The sequence below is a fragment of the Lygodium microphyllum genome, chromosome 15 (assembly GCF_053477565.2).
Source record: "Lygodium microphyllum isolate KBCC chromosome 15, Lygodium_microphyllum_v1.1.10, whole genome shotgun sequence".
Taxonomy (NCBI): domain Eukaryota; kingdom Viridiplantae; phylum Streptophyta; class Polypodiopsida; order Schizaeales; family Lygodiaceae; genus Lygodium; species Lygodium microphyllum.
Genome location: NC_141149.1, coordinates 32,898,440 through 32,919,664, shown reverse-complemented (window position 1 = coordinate 32,919,664; position 21,225 = coordinate 32,898,440).

Sequence of the window (21,225 nt, the reverse complement as noted above, 5' to 3'; positions counted from 1 at the left end):
ATTCTGAACTTCCATGCTTGGAAGTTGTTCTTATCAAGCTTTTCAGTGACAATATGTGAAAGAGAATCAGACGCCATTATAGAACACTGCAAAAAATTCTGTCACTGCAAAGAACACAGATTTAGCCTCACAAGGGCAAATTTGCAAAACTGACGAAAGTGGTATTTGACCACACAGTCACTTCCTAGTGATGATTTTGCATCAACAGGCAACAAGGATGATTCTGTAACTCCCAATGTCTCTGCGCACAAGCATACGATGCAATTTCTACAGCAACTTCTCACCGACCTGTAGAACAGTTGTCGCACAGTATAAAATAGGGCCTTTTCCTGAGTGTGTGCAGTAAACTTCCGCCTCCAAAACAGGCCCCGAAATGGCCTCGAATCAAAAAAACAGAGCAACCAAGGACTAAAGCCATCTCCCATAGCATATACTGCCCTCTTGTTACACCGCAAAGGTCGTCTCAATCTGAGACAATGCACTCTTGCACTTTCCAGCTGTGCTACCTGCAGAGACTTGCTCCCAAAACAGAAAAATGAAAGCAGCACTGGTCCTCTTACCAGAACACCGCGAACTTGGTTTGCTTTCTTGAGCTCCTTACCACGAACAAGGCTCTGATACCATGTCAAGATTGTGGGAGAGAAGGAAGGAGTCTCACTTGTAGCTTTCTTGCTTGCACAATGGAGAAATACACACAAAGGTGGAGGCTGAAAACAATTTTTCTCTTCTTAGTTGTGTAAGCCAAAAAGAACTCAAGTACATAGAAATAGAAGAACCCTATATATGGGTCTCAAACCAAACTCAACTAACTAAGGTGCATACTAACTGAGCCATGAACTAGAGTAGATAAGGATAGCTGTCATCTAGCTATTATTCATGGGCAGTGTACCAACCACATCTGTAACTAACAAGTCGGTGACATAAATGCACAACGGTCACCCTGGCATATCACGAGTGGAGCTCGATATCTCAACACTTCTTTGGATTTATCTTCTTTTCTTCTTCTAGTAGGGAGTCCTTAATGTCAACCAGTTTAGGACTAGGCATGTTGATTGATGTAGTTGACACATTATTATAGTCAGGAGGTAGGTTTTTTAACAATACACCAATACAAATATCTTCATCCATTTGGAGATCAATCCATGCAAGATGAGTTAGGAGACTTTCTATGTAGTTTAAATGAGTTGCAAGAGATATATTAGGTTTCATATCTAGCCTCAAAATTTCAATCAGTAATCCATACTTAGATGACTTTGATTGTGCACCAAACAAGGCATCTAATCTCTTCCATCTGTCATTAGAGGTTTCATAGGTATCCACATGGTGGATGTAGCTGCAATCCAATTCAAGAAGTGGGAAATCAACTTCGTTGGTCCCATTGTTCCTCCCACTAGAAGGAAGCAAAACAGATACATTTGACCTATGGACTACGTGACAAAGTGGTGTGAAGACAAAGCTCTCAAGCGCAGGATGATGTCAACAATGTGGCTTTATTCGTGTACGAGAGCATCATCACCCGTTTTGGCAGTCCCCTAGAGCTAGTAAGTGATAGAGGTACTCACTTCCTTAATAAGATTATGGAAGAATTAACAGAGCTGTACAAGATCTTCCATTTCAAGTTGATGCCTTACCACCCATAGAGACAATGGCCAAGTTGAAGTTACCAATCACATCCTGTGCTCGATCCTAACAAGGACGATTGCTGCGCATCACTGTGATTGGGATGATCGACTTATAGAGGCCCTTTAAGCATACATAACCTCTACAAGGCTACTTAGGATAGATATTGTTGGGACCTAAAACGGGCCCAACACTGGCTACAAGCACTAGCCAGACCTCTCTATACTCAAAGAACACAATCCCTCAGCCTCGCGGCTAGGAGCGTATAAGAGACACACTACCCTAACTACTATCGTGAATCTTGTGTTTGTTTTGACTTGTAGTCCAATGATTAAACCCCACACTCCTTAAAGGGAGTCCCTACACATAGATCAATATCAAACAACTCGTAATCACAAATAACAAGAAGCATCCCTTTGAGGCCGAATGCTGTGGCCCCATTGCAGCTCTCCTACACTGGGGGGATTGGCCCCTCGATGCGCCACCGCCACTAACACAAATAACTTAGGTGTCACAAAATCCACTCTTATTTTAGAACAATCCATGAGACAAGATATTTCCTCACTTGAAAATTTCCCAAGGAACCCAAATGCCTAAACCTACAGCCTAGGTGCCTCACAACTCAGTGTGGGTCATAAGTATAGGAAACCAAATGCAATGCATCCAGGAGTTACCATATGATATGCACATTGCAATTGTGAATGCCACTATGCTCAAACAATTTATAATTCATAAATCAGCATCATGAAGTGCAACAAACATTTCTTTCCATGATTTCAACCTATACGTCATGCTTTGTGTTGCTAAGAGTCAGAGCCCTGAGCATCCTCCTGCGGTTTTACTTAATTTATAAACATCTTACATGGTATGTACAAATAAATAGATTAGAATTTCAAATGTTATTAGCAACTAATTAGCATCAAAACCCCTTTCCCCCTACCATTTAGGTTGTGCATCGTTGATAGGTATAAAGAGCAGTTTTTTCATATGTTTTTCTTGTAAAAAGTGATAAAAATAGACTTTAACATGAAGACATAGTTGAACTTAGGCTTATCCCTCATGCTACAACCATGCTGTACACTCACGGACATAAATTATATTTTTTCTTAATTTTCTAGCTTTAAATTTTTTTTTTCACTATTTTCTTTATTTATTTAAATAAAAATTATGATATCACTTATGTATGGATTGAGACTGATCACAATTATTGAGCATTGATTTTATATTAATTTCTATTCCATATGAACCCCAAAATCACAACAAAACCCCTAAAATTTGTCATTTTCATGAAAATCGCATAATTATGGGTTTTGCATGTTTTGTTGTAAATTATTAAATGACCAATTTTTTTGATTTTGTTCAATATCTTTGATAAAATTTAGCATTTTCAATCAAATGAATCCATTTACAAACAATTTCATCAAGCATCTTTCATAAAATGAATAAAATGAATAAAATGAGTGCTTACACATAGAAACCTAGTTTTGGAGGCGCGTATTTAATGGTTGGGAGGCTGTGACACTCATTTATAGTTGTTGATGCTCTCTCCAACTCTAATCTACTATCTCCTCCGCTCCGGTACAATTATTCCATTAGCATCTTGCATCCAACTCATTCCCTTTCTTCCATGGATTCATGCGTATGAACAACCCTCAAGAGGAGAGAGGAGGGAGGAGAGAGAAAGACTAGAATTGTAGCTTCACCATCAGGCAGACATTCCATGAACTAAAGGTAGCATCAGAGATGGAAAATTTGAAGATTATCATTGCTAATCTTTGTTGCAGGGGGTGTGTATGACCTACCATAGTCCCCCCTCTCAAAATTTCATCGCTAAGAAGGGGGCGGCACATTTCTGCAACCGCTGTTTTGAAATAGCAACCCGCCCAAAATCTTGTTTTTTAAAAGGAGGCCTTTGGCCCCCCCCATAAGGCATGCCCAAACTTTCTAAAGTCTTAGTCACTTTGGCCTTTGCACCGTCTAACTTTCCGTCTCGACTATCTGTCTATGTTTTTGGTTTCGAAAAAACTTGCCTGACTGACTCGACATCCTGAATGGCTAAGAATCTTTCTCTCTTCAATCGGGCTGTCAAAAAAATTACTTAAAAACATCTGCAGCCACTGCAACGGCCAAAGTTTTGCATTTTCCATCTTCCTTGGTCTCTAAAATTGTCAGATCTTCAGGTTCCACTTCATTAGCTTTAAAGTCCCACCTAAAATTTACATGTATCCACTCTTAATATGCATTTTACAGTCTTTAAAATTTGCTCTCATTGGTGACCATGGGATAGGGCGACTCAACCAGTCGAATCCCATGAACTTATCTGCACAAACAACAACCAAAGAAAGCATCAAGCTGCAACAAAAAATATACTCAACAAAGCATAAGAACAACTCTCACCTTACCCCCCCTGACAGAATCAAGGCTTGAGAATCCACAAGGGATAGGTCCAACATAATCTAATAGAAATCCAAAGCGAGTCTCTTACCAACTACTCTAACACGGACTGACTAAAAAGCCTATCAAAGAGGTCATCCTAGTGGGGTGGTTTGAATTACCTACCTTACTTAGGACAAATGGACTAGGACCTCCTACTAGGCAAGGGCCCCTATAGTGTGGTAATCATATTTTTCTTATATCACATTTCCATCCAATGTTTCATAAACAGGCATGTAAAAAGGAGGGAGATGAGCGGAGAGTGACCCAAGGAGAACAAGGCATCAGCCTCAGGTCCTAACTTGGTACCCAAGAACCTACCAAGGTCTCGCAAGGAGACACTTAATCCTTTTCTATTTCGCTCACTTTTGTTTTCGCTCCAATCTTCCTTTTTTTATTTTTCGGGTAGCTGCTATCCCTAGGAAGACAAGGCATCAACTGACTCATCCCCAAGAACCTACTAGGCCTTTGTAAGGCGATAATCAACTGCTTGTAGGAATTTTCTTTCTTTTTCTTTGTTCATTTTCTTATTGAGGGGTTAGAACCCCTTTTTACACACCTCTATAATTTTTTTTTGAGATATATTCAGAACTTGCTCCTCTTTGCTATTTTGGCAGGCTTCTCTAACTGCCTCACATTAGCAGGGACAATCCCTTGGTCCTAACGTTACTCTACTAAAGCACAAGACCAACCAAGGATAAGCCCTCTGAGGCCCTACACTAAGTGCATTAGGTTATTAGCTAACCCTCCTACAGCAAGGGGTGTCCGACGAATATGATGATACAAAATCCTATGCGTCCATGATAGAGTAGGAAGGTGCTCACTTGCTACCTGACTCATAACCCAAACTAACCTTCAGAGGCAAAATGTGTGAGCAAGAAGACCCCAAAGTAGTCCAGAGCTAATGTTAGGAGGTAATTGTAAGGTCTCCCCTAGACCACAATTGAAAAAGATATATTCCACGAAAGCATAGTTAGCCAACGAATCCGCAAAGCGATTCCATGGTCGAGGAACTAATTGACAAGTCACCGTCTCAAATACGTGCAACATATCCAAGGTTGCATGACGGTACATCTATAAGATGGGATCCTGCACACTATAGGTTCCATCTAGTTGATTGATTACTAATTGTGAGTCACCTTTAACCAATAATCGATGGATACTACCACATCAAGCTGCATTTAGCCCCATGATCAAGGCCTTGTATTCTGCCATATTATTAGTAAAATAGGGTCCTAAATAGACTCCCATCTTCATAATAACCCGATGCCAGGGATTTTAATGACCACACTAGCACTCACGTGTTTAGTAGGCCCTTTGGAAGTTCCATCAAAATACATAGTATAAACCTAGGCTTCATTGATAGGCCATACCATGATAATTAGCTCACTCGTACTTATGATAATCAAAATCAAGGCGAGAGAGAGGATGTATATCAAGCACAATCCCTCCTTCCTCATTGAACTCAATAGGAATGCTAGTTAAAAGTTGTTGATAATGGTAGCAGTAGACCTTAATTTTCCCACGTAAAGGATCCATCTTGCCACTCAATAACTCGACACCTTTTTCTCCACCAGATCACTCGACCTTGGTAGTAATGTTGCTCAAGGTACGGATGCTCCAGATAGGGAATGATGTGCCCCATCTACATCTTGGTACCTACTGCACGTTAAAGTTGAATCCTGAAGGACCTGCACAAGCACCAAGCCTAACGCGAGCCCTTACACAGTAAGGCTTCAGCTTATTAAAGTTAACTTTAATCTTAAACTCTACCCCCTGCAAATCTTCTAGAAGGGTCATAGAGCCATTATTTCCTAAGCATACAATCTTGTATGGTCCATCTTGTTTGGGTTCTAATTTTCCTAGAAAGATCTCCCTTCAAGCGTCATAATACAACACTAACTGACCTTTCACAAATTTGTACTTCTTAGCCCAAAGATCATGAAGGGATTTCATTCTCCTCTTCCCTAGTTCTTGATGTAATAAAACCTGCAACTGAATCTCATCAAGATGTGCCAGAGAAGTATACCGTTCTTGCAATGCTTCTTCCTCTCCCTAACAACGAATGATTGAGGGAAAAATGCATAGTGAGAAGCTCTATTTATAATGGAAAAACGCACTCCTCCCCATACAGTAGCTTGAATGGTGTGTGGCCTATGGCTCTCTTGAATGTCGTATTGTAAGCCCACACTGCCACATATAATTTCTTATCCCATTTGCACCTGCTTTCCGATACTATCTTGGATAAGATTCCCACCAACAGTTTATTTGTACACTCAACCTAGTTGTTCGCTTGAGGATTATATGGGGTAGTCTTGTTGTGCTTAATCTTCAAATCTTCAATCAGGGCCACTATAACCTTGTTCAAGAAGTCTTCAAATCTTCAGTCAGGGCCACTATAACCTTGTTCAAGAAGTGCATCCCTCGATCAGATACAATCTCCTTCACTGGACCAAAACGGAAAACAATTTTCTCCATAATGAAACTAGCAGTCTCCTTAGCATTGTCCTTCATAGTTGCTTGAGCTTCAAAACACTTTGTAAAGTAGTCTATTGCTACAATAATATACTACTTTTGCTTAGTTGATGAAGGGTATACTAGTCCCACAAAATCAATACCCCATTTTTCAAAGGGTAACGTAACCATAATGGAATTTAGAGGTCACTTGCGATTTTCTCTCACATCATGTCTTTGACAGACATCACAGTGCTTAACACAAATGAAAGCATCTTAGAAAATTGATGGCCACCAATATCCAGCACTGAGAGATTTTTGGATAGTAAGTCGGCCAACAAAATGTCCCCCACATGCTGAATCATGGCACTCCTCAAGAATAAATGGTACCTCTTCCGGTATTACACAATGACAATAGATACCATCTACTCCTCTCTGATACAAGACACCTGCTATAATAAAAAAGAGTAATGCTTGTTGCTTGATCTTTCTCTCTTTAAACTTTGATAAAGCAACCCCAAATCCTCTTGTAGATAAATAATGTGTTATAGATGCATACCAGGAAGGGATGAAAGCTGTATCGATTCTAAATAAACCTTCAATATCACTTCCCTCAACCAAAATTTCTTTTGGCTCCCTGAAATCCACAAGACATTCTACAATACTCTGCAGCTTTGGTGGCTTACTCCTAATCTCATAATCGAACTCTTGCAAAAGTGATTAACCACTTTGCTAAACGGTCAGGCAACTATAACTTGTTTAGCAACAATTTGAGTCCTTCCGCCTTCGTAAAGAATGCTACCTTCTCATAGAGAATGTAATGCCTAAATTTCTTCGTCGCAAATACCATTCCAAGGCACAAATTTTCCATGTACATATAATTAACTGTAGATATCCCCAATTTCCTACTAGCAAAGGCAATTGGATGATACCATTTCTCCTCCTAAATTTGAGCTAAACAGCATAGGTGATACTATGCATTGTGGCTGCTAAAAATTTATAGAAAACTTCACCCCTTCTGGGTGCTTTTAGGATTGGTGTTTTTGCTAATTCCTGCTTCACATCCTCAAAGGATACTTGACAGGCTTCATTCCACTCAAATAGATAGTTAAAAGATAGAAGCTTCGTCAATAGCAATGCTCTCTCTGCCAGTGCATTGATAAATATTCAATAATATCCCATTAATGATAGAAAGTTGTGCACCTCTTTTGGAGTATGAGGTGGCCCCATAGAGACTATAACCTTTATCTTTTCAAGGTCACTCGCAATACCAACTACACTAACCACATGGCCAAGTAACAACCCATAGGGTACTCCAAATACACACTTCCTAGGATTAAGAGCAATGCAGAACTGTCGACAATGCTCAAAACATTTCCTCAGAATAATTAGTTGTCGTAATAAAGAATTTTAACTCCTCTAGGAAAATATCACCAAAGGTCTTATCAGTTGTTCATTGCCAAGATCCAGGTGCATTACACAGACCAAAGGCCATCACATGGTACACAACAGTAACGAAGATAGTGATAAATGTCATTTTCAATTTGTCTTCCTCCGCAATAGCCATCTGGTTATATCCTGCAAAGCAATCCATAAACGAATATATTTTCCTACCTACTAAAACTGATCCAAAACCATATCAATAAATGGCAATGGGTAGTAATCCTTAACCATCTTCTTATTAATCTCTCTAAAATCTATCCAATGCGGAATCTTTCTTCTTCTTGATAACAAACTGGTGAACACCATTTCATGTGTTGAATCGAAAATGTCAGGCCTGTCTTTCGTAGCTTTGTCAATTCTTCAAATAGCCTGTCCCTTAATTCAAAAGGCATACACCTTACTTTCTATCGCACAGAGCGGCTACCTTGCTTCAAAGAAATCATATGAATAGCTAGGCTGGGAGGAAAGCCTCTTAGCTCATTATAACTCTAAGCAAAAATATTGCAGAATTCTTGAATCAAGGACACATAGTCCTTTCTTTCTTCTGAACTGAGCATGGACCCTAATTTAATTGGCCATGAATCATTCATCGTACCAAGGTTGAGCTTGATTACATCCGCATCCCTTATCCTCTCTTGAGCCTCTATTGGCTCATTCAAAGTTACTTGGTAGATATCTTATGTAGTGGACCCCTCATTGGATTTGTCGCTTGATGACATCTCACTAGCAGATGGAGCATCTAGCATATCAAACTCTGATGAAGATAAAGAAACTCTCTCACTCTAAGGAGATTCAGGATAGGTATCTACTATTGTACGTCTAGCACCTAGACCAAAGATTAATCACCCAGCGAGTATATCAACCTGATAGTCTGCTTGTTGTAAGATCCATGGCCTGCCTAGCAATACTTGATACCTAGGTTTTCCTACAAACCTAATGACCCTAAAGTCTATAATGTGTTCTACATTAGCAATGGCCACATGGACTTTAGTGATGCAACCTTTGGGTTATCTTAAATTTCATCAGCCATTCAGAGGATCGTGGAGGCATCTTTTTTAATTTCTAATCCCAGTCTATCCATCAATTCAAAACTCATAATGTTGACAGAGGATCCTATTTCCACAATAGCATGGTCCACTAATATTCCATCAACATATGCTGCTACCCTCAGACAATGCTTCTCAGCATACTCAAACCAATCATCTCCTACTCGCGCTATTCCCAAAGGCTCAACGATATACCCAATGCATAGGATCTTCTTAAATTCCTTGCGCACTCCCAGAGACAACTTAATTAACTGTAGAATATTTACATCCGGCTTAACTTTGCAAAGAGAACTCGCTAAATTGAATTCATGATAGCTAGCAAGGGCTCACTTTTCTCACCATACCATTCTCTCCATTGATCTTTGAACCAACTTTGATGCTTCTTTTTCTTGGATTTGTCTTTCTTCTTTGGCACCTCCTTATCCTTCTTGAGAGGCCCGCCTTCCATATTGGGATTAAGGACTTGTGTCCCCTTATTATCTTGCTTGGGGTTTCCCTCAACAGGTTTTGCCTTGGCTTTGTCGACTTCTTTACCCTTTTGACTTATTGTAATAACCCATAGATTAGAAGCTTCGGTGCCATTAACACAAATAGTTTTCTATCAGGCTAACTCACAGCCACTAGGTAGCTCCTCTACCATAACTTTCCCTCTTTGTAATATTTGTTTTGGTCCTTCATCTTGCTAGAGATTATTCCCTTGCACTCAATGATTAACTGGACTTGGCTATTTACTTCCTTGCTAGAGAGAGATAATCTTACTCCAATAGGTACTAGCTAAATGGCCGAACTTCCCACATATGTCACATTTAACGTTTGGACAATTCCTAGGGAAATGTTGGCCACCACACCACTTACAGTTGAATCTTGAGGGAGAATCCTCTTTAGGGCATCGACTCCTTATCAACTTCTACTGCTTCTTAAGGAAATTAACATCAACGACTATTTATCTACATTGTTCGCTAATCATATCAATATACTACTCCATCATATCCTTAACTTTGCCAAGGACATTCGAGGAACTTGACTCATAGCTGCGATCATCTACATGTCATTCCATTGTCCTAACCACTTGATTAGGGATTTGGTTGTTGATTCCTTGGAATAATGGTAGGATTTATTGTTGGGCTTGCAATAGTTGGTGGAGCCATTTGACTAGTCGTAGGCATGGTTAGACTAGGAGGAGCTGGCAACATGGGCACATTTGGAATTATACTTCCTCTCCCATTAGGAGAACTCATGGGCATCTCTTGACCTCCATTCGTCAGCGCTAAAGTGTTTCCAAACCCTAAACTCGGATTCTAGTTTGATCTAGAGGCACAAGACGCTTGTAATTGCGATTCCACCTCTTTTGCTCGTGTAATGGTCATATCAATGTCGGCAAGGGAAACACTGCTCAACTGCACTTGAATGTTAAAGTCTAACCCATTCAAAGAATATTGCAACTGAGCAACAATTGGATTAGGATTGTAGGTTTGCAACTTCCAAAATACCTCCTTCAGTTTCTTAGCATACCCATGGACATTCTCGTGAGGTTCTTGACATGTAACATTAAGGGCCAATACTGACCTCCCCTTTCAAGGGAAAACTCTCTTCAAAAGGCCACAAAGAATAAGTCGATCGTAGTTATGGTTCTAGCCTCTAGACTGTGATAGCACACTGCAGCTTATCATCCTTTTAGAGTCATGTTGAAGAACATCATCAAGTGTCCTTCATCTTGAATTCGACAGTTAAACATTAACTTCAAGAATTCATTGATGTGAAGTTTTGCGTCTTCTTTTGATAACCCATTAAAAATGGGTAGAGGAAACCCTAAGGCTTGCAAATCTGTTGTTCCAGTAGGAATTGCAATGGGTTGCACCGCCATGGTAACAACCAGATTCGCCAAAGGAGTTTGCACAACCGAAACTATCACTCCACTTGAAGTGGATGGACTGATTGGAAGGGGGGAAGTACTAGACCTTCCTCCCCCTAACAGACTATGCATCAAGCTTGTTGAGATAATTTTCAATCACACCTACTTCATTCTATTTAGATGGAGCAGTGAGGGCTCAAGACAAGAATCCCATAAGCACAAAAGGAGGATGTGCTACCTAGACTTTCCTATAAAGCATTGTACTTGCTTGTCATTTTCATATGAGATGAATACAATGTCATTGTCATTCTTATACACTAGAATGTGTTTATAAGTCCAAGTCTCAATCTTGGAACCTAATTCACTTGTGTAATAGGTGAAGTCCTTGTCTTTGTCTATGTCATCATGATCTTAATCTTCATCTTTCATCCACCATAGCATCTTCCATGCTCTAGATCCCACATCTTTTACATGGTATTAGATCCCAGTTGGGTATGGCACTGCGTCTCTGCTCTCTTCTCACCTCTGATCATATTTTCCCACCAACTTAGAACTTTATTTTTTCAACTTCACCTTTAGTCAAGCATGTGGCTACCATAGCCAGACATGATCTGCTGTACTTGGAGCTTTCATATCTCATCATATAGGTCATATCTTTGGAAGCTTCCTTCTGGAAAGCCTTCCCCAACTCTAGACACTTCTCTATATCACAAAATAGTTGGACATTATCCACTTTATGGAGCAACATTATGTTTTTTTTTGATTGTTGTTAAAACAATGTCTACTTCTAGTCGTACAGTCTGTGTGCTCCGCATGTATCACAATGTTGGACAAGAGCATAGGGCTTTCAAAGCTTAACATCTAAGGCACCTTCCCACCAGAGATCTCGTTGAGATACTGACGCGTCAAGCTATTGCAGACAAAAAACTAGTGGTTGTAGTAAACCCTAAGTTGGGAAGCCATAGCTTTTGAGCTCAAGCTCATAAAAACTCATCGTTTTCTTCATTTTCTCTCTCCTACCACTTGGATTTAGACATTGTCACTCTTGTTTGCTAACCCACTGAAGACTCTAGCAAGATTTATCCTCAAACCATTGAGGAATTTTTTTTTCTTGCAAATCTTTTTGAAGGATAGGCCGTCATAAGCTTGTTTTTTTCCACCTTGTCACTTGAATCTACTACCAAACCAAACTAGCATCAAATCAAGAGGAGAGTTTGAAAGATTTGGAGAAAACTGGAGTAGATTTCTAAAAGTTCTTAATGACCTCAAGTCCAACAAAGCAAGGAACACTCAATTTTTCATAAGTAGTATCTCTTGATACTACTCATTTAGTGTCTCTTGACACTTGTGGTTGTTAGCACATTCAAGATCATTTCTTGTGCTGTGAATTTTGGAGCTGATTTGCTACTATCCCTGCAAATCCAACATAGAAAAAGACTCTCCAGTAGCTCGCTTCAAAGGAGTCGGATTTCACACCTGAAAAACCCACATCAAACTCATCTTGATGAAGAAGGGTCTATGGGCTATTACCACTGGTGGAAAAGAAAAGAAGCCTCGTGATGTAGGCCTGGCAGTCACTTGACAAATGAATTATGATATAAGGCTCAGACCATGATCAAACTGGAGCTAGATGACAGCTACGTCCACCATGTGGATAACTGTGATACTTCACATGATACATGAAGGAGACTTGATACCTTGTTTGATAACTATGATACTTCACATGATACATGAAGGAGACTTGATACCTTGTTTGATGCATAGTCTAAGTCATCAAAGTATGGTCTCTTGATTGGATTTTTCAGGCTTGACATGAAGTCCAACATATCACTTGCCACACATCTAAATTACATGGAAGGACTTCTAACTTGGCTTACAGGAATCAACATTAAATTGGAAGAAGATGTCTGCATTGGTGTTCTGCTTAAAGTTTGCCTCCTGAATATAACAATGTATCAATAACCTTAATCAATATGCCAAACTCCTCATTTAGCCTTGTACTACAACCTTTATACACTTTGTGAGACCCCTGTTACAACCTTTGGATGTCCACCATGTTTATGGTACCCACACTTAGCCTTTTCTATGACAGCCTCTAGTGTTTTGCCATGTCTATGGTGTGCCCACACTTTTCAAGTGTTGCTTTCACTAAAGCCTCTACATGCTTTGTACTTCTGGTTGTGATTGAGGAGGGTGTTGAGATATTTGCAATCACACCTACTTCAGTCTCTTTAGATGGAGTAGTGAGGGCTCAAGACAAGAATCCCATAAGCATAGAAGGAGGATGTGCTACCTAGACTTTCCTATGAAGCATTGTACTTGCTTGTCATTTTCATATGAGATGAATATAATGTCATTGTTAGTCTTATACACAAGAATGTGTTTATGAGTTCAAGTCTCAATCTTGGAACCTAATTCACTTGTATAACATGTCAAGTCCTTGTGAGAGCGGACTTTTGAGCCCGGGATGTGCCTAAAATTTGCCAAAAAATCCAGAATTTAGGGGAAAAATATTCGACATCGAAGGCGGCGACTGCAGCTAGAACGATTTTAAGCACCAAGTGAAAGAAAACTTTTAAAAGGCGCTCGAGTGAAACTTGTGGATTTTTGATAATTTTTTCGACTGTTGTACGGTTTGCTAGGAGCTGCCAGTCAGTGCGGGATGTCGAGACGGATGCACAGGATTTTTCAGAAGGCTGAAACGGAGCCCGGACGCTGAAGAGGCAAAAAATGGGCCAAGATTTGAAAGGGTAGACAAATTTAAGACCAAAGGGGGGGTGCCCTTTGGGACCTTTAACCCCCCCCCCCCCCCCATTTTTGAAAAAAATGTGAAGATGGTGTGAAGAATAGGCGCCGAAAATTGCGCCCCCCCTCACACATCATGATTCTGGGCTGCAAAGAACCCATGTAACCGACAATACCCGACAACTTCTCCCTCTTTCCTGATTCTATCGCCGGTCTTTGCGTGAGATATGGCTATCTGGATGAAGAGATCAGAATCTAGTCTTTCTCTCTCCTCCCTCTCTCTCTTCTCTATGGGTTGTTCATGTGCACCATCTTGAAGGAGGAACCGGGAAGGGGATTGAAGGAAATGGTGATGGAGATTGATAGAGATGCTGAAGACTGATGTGCAGCATTGGATTGAGAGAAATGGAGGCTCTGTCTGCTGTCATGCAGTCATTTAAGGCGTCTCGGGTTACGTAAAAACACGGTATGACCATTTTTACGAAGGAAAATGAAGTTTTTTGATAGTTTATGATAGTAATGATGTTCTTATTGGATGAAAATTTGTTTGTGTGCTGGTTGCATCATGATCAATTGCTGTGTATCAGAAAATTTTGATTTTGCAATGATTTACATGTGCTATTTAATTCTCGAAAACCCGAAATGTGATTTTTAAGCGGTAAAATGATAGTTTTTCCGTTTCGGGGGGGTGAAAGGTGTTCCCATGGGGGGAGAATGGAAGATAAATTGAATGTTAGTATGCTGAAGTGATTGGAACAAGAAAAATCAAAAAATAGTATATTTGATTGCCAAATAAATCAAGAAAACAGGAAAAATAAGGGGAAAAATAGAAATATGCCTCTCAAAAATAAGAAAAAATATAATGATTGTTTGTGGATGTATGGTAGTGGCAAAGCATGAGGTTTAGCCTGAGTTTGCCCTATCTCCTTATCAAATTTTGTGATTTATTGCTTTTTATACATCAAAACATGACAAAATGAACCTCTACACCTATGCAACGAAAGCAATACCTAAACGTAGGGGGTTGGGATGTTTGAATGGTGTCATTTGCGTGCTGATTATTGCTGATTCTCTGATGCATATCATGAAATAGAGGTTTTTGTGTTTTAATTAAGAGGATAGTAGCACGAGTATTGTCTCAGTGCTATCCTTACATCACCACAATGGGGTAGTGAATGAGCATTGGAAAGCCTGGTTGTGCACAACAGGTTTCTGATTTGAAATTATATTTGAGCACTTTAGAATCATCCACTTTTGCATGTGCATGATAACCATGGTATCAGAATAAAAAGGACTGGATGCATAGCACCTATTTTCGATTATGATGACCCATGCTTGAGTGTGGAAATGCAACCTAAGCCGTAGGATAGACGTTCGTTTCTTGGGAGATTATTTGGTAAGGACACATGGTATCTCCTGGAATGTGTTCAAGATGAAAGAGCGGAGTTTGTTCGTTTGTTCTATATGTTGAGTAGCGCATCAAGGGGCTAATCCCTACGATGTAGGAGAGCTGCAGTGAGGCCACGGTGATTCCACCGAGAGGTTGCCTCCCATGTATGTGATGGTCATGGCATTTATTGCCAATATGTATGGGTTCTCCCTCTGTGGAGTTTATAGAAAGGGAAATGTTGTACTACAAAACTATAAACGCATAGATTAGGCTTTAGGACAGTTCGTCCTTTAGCAGTAGATAGACGCTCCTGGCCCGCGAGGCCATGAGGGTGTGTTCATCTGTTATGAGTATGAGGTCCAGCTAGTGCCATAGCTAGTGCCGGCCCATTTGAGGTCCCATCACCTTGTCTTTGTCTATGTCATCATGATCATAATCTTCATCTTTCATCCACCATACTATCTGCCATGCTCTAGATCCTGCATCTTTTACAAAGCTAGGGTTACTAAGACCTCGCTCTTCTAAGGATATTGGACTACTCCTTTGCTTCTATTTATTTCAGCCTATTGTCTAGCCTGTTTAGCTCTTTCTTGCTGTTGAAGCTCGGCTTGATGATCTTGTGAGTCTATCTCATTGATTTTTAGCATACACTAATAAATTTGTCCCAATTGGTCGAGATTCGAAAACCGCCACTCATTAGCAGCTCTCCGCAAATTCACCACTTATCGGGACCTAAAACGGGCCCGAAACTGGCTATGAGCACTAGTCGGACCTCTCTATACTCAAAGAACACAACCCCTCGGCCTCCCGATTACAAGAGCATATAAGGGACACACTGCCCTAACTACTATTGTGAAACTTGTGTTTGTTTTGAGTTGTAGTCCAACAATTAAACCCCACAATCCTCAAAGGGAGTCCCTACACATAGATTAGTATCAAACACCTCATAATCACAAACAAAAGGAAGCACCCCTCCGACTAAATGCCATGGTTCCACTATAGCTCATCTACATTGGAGGGATTGGCCCCTCGATGCACCGTCACTAACACAAATAACACAAGCGTCACAAACTCCACTTTTATTTTAGAATGATCCAAGAGATAAGATATTTTCTCACTTGACAATTTCCCAAGGAACCCAAATGCCTAAACCTACAGCTTAGGTGCCTCACAGCTCAGTGTGGGTCATAAGTATAGGAAACCAATTACAATCACTACAAGAAGATATAGGCCTTATACTGACGTTAAAAGCAACGAAAATGTTCATAAAGAAATTTGGCCCCGCCATCACAAAAAACTTCATTATTGGCGATGCCATAGAACAGTCGGTATTAGTGTCGTTATCAGCATCACTATTACCGACGCAAATAGCGACGCTGATAATGACGCTTTGTGATGCATTTTACGATGCTAATAACAACTATGACAGGGGAAAAAAAATTGTGCTTTATTTGGGCCATACAAAATAGTTTCTGCAATGTGTATAATGCTCGTGTAAGTAAAGGCAAAGTGTACTTAAATTATAACATTGATACATGAAATAAATACATGATCGCATAATGAAAGCGATCGGTACAATCATGGCAAGATACTACTACTACATAGAAAATGTCTACACAGATCACGTGACCTAAAAAGAAGAATATGTGAGCTCCAGGGATCCAAGGGCGAGCTATAGATCCTTGCCATCCAAAATCTCCTCCCACTGAGGAGCATTGAACAGACTCTGCAAAAAAAGAAACAACTACACATCAGCGCACCATACAATAATGCATTTTAATTAAAATTAGTAACTACAGACAAGAAAGATGAGTGACTTACAGGGCCGCCGCATCCATACAATCGGTCGATCAATGCAGTGAGACCGTGCCTCTCTGCATATCGAGTCTCAAGGCCGGTGGGATCGTGGTTTGTAATGGAGTGCTACAAAGAAAACAAAATACAAATGTTAGAAATACGATTGTCAATACAAAAGATATTGCAAAAAAATAAGCAAGTAGAACAAAATAAAAACTTACAAAGTCCTCTAGATATATCCTGTGGCTGTTACTCCCAAGATGATGGACCACTTCGACCTCTAGTCGTGCCCTTGCTACCTCACGTTGCTGTCTCCAATGTCTTGGAGAATTTGTAGCCTCCTCCCTGAGTCGGCGCCCATTATCCACGTCTAGCCACTCAAGCTTTGAAGCCCCACTCTTGAGTGCCTTGCATGCATCCAATCCTCTGTGTGTCATGTATGCACACATGCACTCCATCATCCAGCCCGTAGAAAACCTATCTGTTGTGGGTGGTACTAGAAACTCCTCATGCAAGGATGCTACTATATAGTCCTTACTCCCCTCTGGTATGTTCTTCCAATGATCCAAGACGTTGTACCGAAAAACTTGTTAGCACAACTCTCTCATGCGAGCCATCACCTCCTCCCCTCATCATTCATGATAATGGCTCAAGACTTATCATCTACAAGGTAGGCATACCCCTCTGGGGTATGCCTAAGATGGGTTCTCTCCCACCTATGACTATGCTCCTGGACATATCCAGGAGACCCCTGTACATCTGGTGTACCTACCGGGGTAGTATCTCTCGGAGTAGCACCCATAGGGGTGCCGCCTCTGTGGACAGCTGAGCAGAAGCCAGAGTGACTAGAGTATATGTCCCCACAGGTGTGACAAATCCTGGAGGTGACACAACTCCAGTAGAACAATGAGACAGAGACACTATATCGGTACCTCCACAGCAACCACATGAGCCACGGTCTCTCAAAGTGCTACGAGAGCGAGGAGTAACACATGTATCCCGAGCTGACCGTGGACTCACTGCATCCAGATCTCTGAGGCATCCCTCTGAACCACTCCCTCTGTTTGGCCCAGGTCTGAAGCATCGACCTCGTCTATTGGAAATTGAAGCATGAGAGCGCGCCGAAGTAGATCTAATAGAACAGACTGATGGTGTTTGAGACAGCTCCTAGCCTACCATATCTCTGAATCTCACCATTTGATCTAGAGACATACGCCTGAAGATCTCCTATAGCTCCTCGTCGCTTATCCCTTGACTCATCGTAATGATCTAGATATCCACAAAGGTCACCTGCACAGAAAAAAATTGATGTTAGATAAATCAATATAAATCATACAAAGCACGGTAATATAAATCTCTTAAAAATGATTTTACTTAAAATGCATATCTTATGTACCCTTATAAGTGATTCGTCAACGAATTGAGTAGGTGGATGCTCCAAGTATGAAGTATCCTATGGTCCCATGTTAATCTCTTAACACAACTCCGCATACACTGGAAGGTCGATAGAGATGTCACCACAAAAGGATGAGTCCACCTCGTTCTCAAAGAATTATTGGACTCCTGTATTTCCATCATTGTTACCCGATGCTGGCTCCTCTACATGCTCTAAGCTTTCGGTGGCATTCACCCCTTGCAATATTGACCCCTCTATTTGCATATTGTCCTCATCTATGCTTGGAACATCGCTTTGATCATATACTCTCACACTTCGGGGAGCTGAAGGTATAACGTATCACCATCGAGGTTGTCGGGGGTTTGGATAGAAAATTACATGTTCACAATTACGTACAAAAGAGATTTAACTATTGTGACATGTACCATGTCGTAATACAATTAAAAAACACATGAGTTCATGCACTGTTCACAATGGGTCAGCAACACAAACGTATTGCGCAAATCCATCCATTTTTTTTCAGAATCTATTTTGAGAAATCCAGATGGACCTCGTCAAACTATTGCTCCATCTCCTTCAAGTACCACTTTGAACCACTGCACATCGAATAGGATCATGGAGAAGCTACGGTAATCCACCATGACAATAATTTGCAAGTTCCCAAAATACTCCATCTCATCTATAACCATGTTTGGATCCGTTGTTCATCGTTGACTCTCTTGCTCAAACCTTGCTATGGTACCACAATCTATTGTGGAGCGCATTCTGTCAATATGGTCCATGCGAAAATGCTGTCTGTGCAACCACTCCACACTATATATTTTGTATTGTACATTGAAACACTTAATTAGTTGTCGCATATAAAATATAGATACGACAAACCCTAAACACATCATCATCTTTGGACTACATCCCCTTGAGAATTCCCACTCCTTGGTTGAGATCTCTGCCCTTCACGAGACGTTGCGGTCAAAGATCCATGAAACCAGCGCGTTGACATAAACTGCGGCATCTCCTCCAAGCCCTCGGGATATCGAATCGGTCGATGGCATGTACTACATAGAAATTCAGATCACGCTTCCTCTTGATCTTTCCTAGCTTGCTGGTACCTAACGAGCCACGTATTCATAGAGGCATGGTGCAACATACAAAAGTGATTCACTTTCTCTTCCATTGCAGCATCCATTCTTTTTTCTTCCCCATTTCCAACCACCTCATCTCCAGTCAGTCTATCATCATCCTTCAACGACCATAGCATACTGTTGTCTAAATCCACCATTGTTAGCCATTGTGAAATATGCACTAGTGCCTCAAACACCAACCAACCTTCAGCCATGCTACCTTTTGTCCGAGCTCATTGTCACACAAAGCCTTTCAGGGTTTTCATGAAGCACTCTAAGAAGAACATCCATCGCGTATGGATAGGTCCATCAATCTCCACATCATCTACAAGATGCACAAGAAGGTGGATTTGTATTGTGAGCATGCTGGTAGGTAGGTATTTCTCAAAGAGATAGACCATCTCCACTGCTCCCTGCCTTGCAGATTCAATAGAGGACGTCTTAATATCCTTCTGTGAGATCCACTACACTAAAGTTGACAACCTGTTAATCGCCCAGCGTATTTGTGGAGTAAGGTATCCTGCAATCGTGATTGATAGTACAAATTGCCACAAACGAGGAAGCATTATGAATAACAACTACACTCCAAATAGCAAAATATGCAGGCCACTTACAATCCATTTGTAGTACAAACTTGACATATCTTATGCCAATCATGGGATTTTAGCCCTGATAATTGGTCATCTTTAGAAAATGCGGACCTGAGAGAACGCATCATACCCGTCAGAGTGCGGATAGACTTGACTATTTTCTTCACAATGCACTCTTCTTTAGTGGACAAAACCCAAGGAGTGCGAGGTAGCTGCAAGCGACCATCAGCACTCGACCGCGGCCAAAGCGCCTCCATCTTGCCTACCTCCTTCAAATCCATTCGTGCCCCTACAGTGTCTCTCTTTCCTATGATGTGATCCTATAGCAAGCTGCCCACATTCTTGAAAATATGCATGGGATCCAATAAGTGGTTATCTATAAGTGGGTCCAATATGGCAACTCGTAGAAAATTGAGAATTGTCGCATTCCATTTGGATGTGACTGACCATTTTCAGCTCGTACAAGCTTTGGGAATTCATACATGCTGGAGATTCGTCCAAGAAAACCTTCCTAGAAAGCGGTGTGTCCTTGATATACCATCTTCTTCATGGTTCATGACCTTTGGGAGTCTAACTGTGGCCCACACAATGGACATGCATGATAACCTGAGATAACCAAACCTGTCCCAACACCTCTATCCAGTGAATACAAACTTGAACGAGCTATGATAGATATCACCAACAAGAACGGAAGCCTACTTACTTGAGCACTCTTCAAATCCCGGAAAGTCATTCATGTTCCACATGAGAATGGCTCGGACCATCGACCATCGCGCTTGCTCATACGGTGCAGGTGACCCCCCTCCCAAAAAATCTTAAGCTCATCGACTAATGGACGAAGATACATGTCCATATTTTTGACTTCATAGCAGTCGGGAAGGAGCAAGCTAAGGATGAGATGTCCTTTCTTTGTAGAAAGCCATGGAGGGATATTGTAGTTGACAAGGATTATAGGCCACACACTTTAAGAAGTTGAGCACGGACCGAATGGGTTCACGCCATCCATAGCAAGATCGAGCCGAAGATTCCTTGGCTCTCCGGCAAAGCCTCGGAAGGTAGAGTCAATGTGGCTCCATATGCGTGAATCCGCTGATATTTGTTGAACTCCATCTGTAGACCTATTCTGCGCATGCCACGTTGTCAAGCTCACCATGCCGGACGTACAAAACATGTGGTTTATGCGGGGGATAAGCGGAAAGTGTCTAAGAACTTTTTTAGGGATGGTTTGCCCTTGCAAGTCCTATCGATATCTGTGAGCACCACACTTTGAACATGTCTCCATAGTCTCGTATTCTCCTCGAAACATTATGCAATCGTTGATATATGCATGGATGCTGT